Here is a 4,594-nt window from a genome sequence, read left to right as displayed (position 1 = left end):
TTGTATTGCCATTTAAAAGTACTTTTTGGGCTGATTAGCTGGCTAGTCTATACCACTTGGCCATTGGGTAGGTGAGCAAGTAGTCTACATGGCCTGCACCTAGTCAGAAACGGGCTTCTCCTGTCTTCTGGACTTCGGCTGGGTTTTGACTGGCCTTGATTGGGCTTCTTCCTTTTAGGCTGCTCTTTGGGCCAACTTCCCCCGAGCCCAAAGTTTAAGTTTTGATCCAAACACTCACCGCAGGTTTTGATATGAAATTTTTAAATTTTTAGTTGATTTTCTCTTAATCATGGAGTTTTTTGTTGACAAATCGTTGTTGTTTGTTCGATTACAGAGAGAAAGTTTAACGAACAAGCTTCAGTGAAAACTGATCTGGAAATTACTATCACCTTCAAGCATGAGCGCGAGATTAACATTTGCATAGCAATATAGGAAATTACTATCAGATTCCAATTTGCATAGCAATATAGGATTCCAATTTGCATGAGAGCGAGATCACCATCGTCTCCAAGGTCACTGGCCTTGTATTCAAGTGTAATCCTATATTGCTATGCCAATTAGAATATGAAAAATGAAAAAAATTGAAATGATTTTGTCCCTAAATGGATGCGAAGTATCTATGCGTATGAATATTTCAAGCTCATTTAAGTACATTTCTTTGTCACCGACTCTGACCTAGTAAAACAAACCAAACAATATTATTATTTTTTTACAACTTAATGGAAAAATGACTGATTTTTGTATTTTCCTCCTGTTCATTTTTGTTGTTCACAGTACTGGAAAAATTAAGATGGCATTTAGTGTTCTTTTTGTAAGGTTTTTATGATGGAACGAGACTTTAGATTTAAGGATCTCACTTTGTTCACTATTTACCTAAATTAGAACAACTGTGTTATTGAGTTAACTTTTACTAGGGTCAAATTATTTGAAACTGATTCTGCAAAAATGATCGAGGATAGATTGAACCGATTTTGCAAAAAATGATCGAAAACAGGTTGAACTAATTCTACAGAAATGGTTGAGGATGAGTTTAACGGGTTGAACTGATTCTATAAAAATAATCGATGACGGGTTGAACTGATTCTACATAAATGATCAAGGACGGGTTGAACTAATTCTACATAAATGGTCGAGGACAAGTTGAACTGATTCTACAAAAATGGTTGAAGATAGGTTGAATTGATTATGCAAAAATGGTCGAGAACGGGTTAAACTGATTCTCCATAAATGATCGAGGAAGGGTTGAACTGATTCTGCAAAAATAATTGATGACAGTTTGAACTGATTCTGCATAAATGGTTGAGGACCGGTTGAACTGGTTCTGCAAAAATGGTCGAGGGCGGGTTGAACTGATTCTGCAAAAATGATCGAAGACGGGTTTAACTAATTCTGCATAAATAGTCGAGGACAGGTTGAACTGATTCTGCAAAAATGGTCGATGATGGGTTTAGCTTATGTCACATATTAATTTTGTTGGAGTTGTGAAGAATAAGTTTATTAATAACTCTAAAACCTTAAGGGTATGACTGGTATTTTAAAACGTTGTTTCCATGTTTTTGGGTTGGACTTTAGTTGTTTATATATTTTTGTCTCTATATATAAAACTCCAATTAATTTTTATTTCAAAACATTTCCACAATAAAAAAATTAAAATAATTTATACTCATTAATTTTTTACAAAAATGTTTTCAAATTTTTATTCTTGAACGTACCCATTCATATAATTTTCAATACTTTTAATCTTAACGTACCCATTTTAAATACGCAGCCACTTAGTACTACGGTCTAGTGTTATTCCTCTTCACTTGGAAGTGAGAGGTCTTAGGTTCGATTCTTGCCAAAGGCGAATTTGAACCACATTATTGCTAGCTCATTATGAAGCTAAACCCACACTCTCCCCTTAGTATAGATAATATCGTTTGTTCAAAAAAAAAAGTGCCATTTTTCAATATAAAATGTACTCAAATTTTATTAAAATATCCATTCAATTTTTTTATAAACCATTTTTCAAACTTATATGGGTACATTCTTTTTAGTTGATTTGAGAATGTATCAATGTCAAGTTTAATAGAAGAAATATACTAATATTATTAAACTTTATATGTATTATTTTTATGTAATTTTGAAGAATGTACCCATGTTTTGGTATAATTTTTTCGTTAATTTTGATGAATGTAACCATGTTTATATGACACACCCCAACCTGGAAAGGTCGAAGCATGCTGGCCATCACCGTGAGGTGACGTAACCATAAGGGTAAGTGATGCAAAAAGTGAATAAAATTAAAACTGATTAGAACTAAACAGTGAAAGAGTGCGCAATTTGTGGGTTGAACCCACTACAATTATTCAGAGCGTAATAGAGAGTGAGACTACAAAAGAGTAGTCAAAGCAACCAAAGTACACTTATTACATAATAGTGATAAGTTCGTACGTCTAAACAGAAGGAAATGTCAAAACTGCCGTGATTCCTCGAGTGCCACAGAGAGTACAGCTATCTAGGTCCTAGAGGGGCGAAAAACAAAGTTGAGTGGGTCAGCAAAACAATACTTATAAGAAAACCTTTATCTTCAAATATACTAACCCATCGCCGTAAAACAAGTATAGTTTCCTCAAAACATACTATGTAAGTATGAATTCCAATATATAAGCCATATAACCAAAAATATGCCAAGTAAATGATGTATCATATGCTACAATAATAATCATGTGATAATCAATATAACTAAGTGCTCATCCATCTAAGCTGACACACAAGTTCGAACAGATGGTTTCTGACACGAACAGGACTGGGTGTAATCAATATGCTTTAGTACTACGATCACGTGAAGACTGGTGCAAAAGCACGTCATATACAAGTCGGATCGCCTAATGCAATCTACCCGACAAGACTAGCACCTAAACTTGGATCCAAGGTGAGCAAACGGTGCGGATGTGAACATACACGTGAAAGACGGGCCCTGGCGCTGGGGCGAGTACTAACACCGGGTGCAACAAGATGAGCATATACACAAGTACGTATGAATGCCATGACAGTAATATCACAACCATATAGCAGCATTTATCACAATTTATATCACAATAATGATACTATGCAATATAGGCGTAAAAGTGAAGTAAATACGCATTTATGGAAACTATAAATATATATATATAGGTATAAAACAACTGCCCACTCACAAGTACATCGCTGGGTCGTAGCCCCCGAGCCTAGCTTGGCCTCGAAAATCCTCGGACTAAGTTTCCCCTAAATATGAAATAACTAAATAAGATTAATTAAAGTACATAACAGAAACCTAAATAAAACCCCCATAGTTTGCTGAAACCTAGGGTATAAATATATGAAATCGATCTACTCGACGACACGAACACACACATGTTAACCACGCGCCAGCAGGAGGCCGAACGCACCCCCACGCGCCACCTAAAGGTTCTGTCCACACTCGCCCACGTGCCCCCGCGAGTACCCTGTACTTGCCTTCTTTGCGAAAATCTGCAGTTTTGCAGATTTTTAGGTCAACTTCTAGAGCCCCTAACGAGCTCGATTCTCAACCAAATTCACTTTTACAAAAGCCAAATTAAAGCTAGGAATGTGATCTATCGATCCCAATTTACAAAAAGTTCGAATCTAGTCCATGTTGTTCAGACATTTGACCTAAAAATGGCCAAACGACCACGTTTGAAATTTTCCAGAAAACTAAAATTTTCTTCCCAACTTCCAGAGTTGATTTCTAACTCATTACTTAACCAAACTCAATGATTCAAAAGCCATTTTGAAGTTAGGAATGTAGAAAACAAGTTTGTACATAGAAGAAGTCCAGTTGTGATCGAGGTTGACCAGAAAAATGGTTTGAAAGTGACTAAATGGCCACGGTTCTTGTACGAAAAACTTCGGGTTCTTCTTCTTCTCGAGTTTCTAGGTAAAACCACACATTCAAAACACAAACAAAGGATCAATAACAACCCATAGAAGTGAAATGAAGGTTCTAAGGGTTTCTCAAGGCTTACCTAAGCCATGCATGGCCTGAAAATCGATATGTCGAACTCGCCGAGTCGACCTTCCGAGTTGGTGAGTCAAAACTCGTCCACACCAGATTTCAAGGACATGGTTGTGATCGTGTGACTGAGATGATCACAATGGTGTAGTTGGTTTGTCACGTTTGTGAGTTTTGGTGCGTTTTGTGGTTGTTGCAGAGAGGAAGAAGAAGAAGAAGAAATGTGGCGTGGGAAAGGGAGAAGAGAGAGAGATGCTTTTCTGATTGAGGGAACAGAAAATAAAGAAGAGATGGGATAGGTGACAGTGAATGATGAAGGGGGAAGTGCACGGGATGGGTTTAAAAGGAATCCAAGGATAGGTTTTTAAATTTCCTACAGTAGAAAGGAAATCGAAATCTATCCAAAGTAGATATTTTACACTTTAAAATTTACGCATACTCGTACTAGCGTGTACAATTTAAATGCGATAGCGAGAAATAAAATGGAAGGCGATAAGGATAAGTTTATGTCACTTGCCAATAAGGGCATAATCGTCAATACACATACTCGGGGAGAAATTACATAGGAAAATTAGGGACGGGTCGTCACATTATATATAT

At 36.6% G+C, this 4,594-nt stretch overlaps 1 long non-coding RNA gene across 1 annotated transcript; it reads right to left on the bottom strand.

The window, feature by feature from the left end:
- Nucleotides 1-2,264: 2,264 nt before the first annotated feature.
- On the bottom strand, nt 2,265-4,276 carry LOC139190239 (uncharacterized). Its single transcript, XR_011574328.1, has 2 exons — nt 4,008-4,276; nt 2,265-2,504 (listed from the first exon to the last, which is right to left on the bottom strand). It is a non-coding gene; the product is annotated as an uncharacterized lncRNA (long non-coding RNA).
- Between the last annotated feature and the right edge of the window lie 318 nt (nt 4,277-4,594).

The sequence above is a fragment of the Malus domestica genome, chromosome 12, assembly GCF_042453785.1.
Source record: "Malus domestica chromosome 12, GDT2T_hap1".
Lineage (NCBI taxonomy): Eukaryota > Viridiplantae > Streptophyta > Magnoliopsida > Rosales > Rosaceae > Malus > Malus domestica.
Note: the sequence above shows the minus strand (reverse complement) of the source record. Positions and strands in the feature narration are given on the sequence as shown.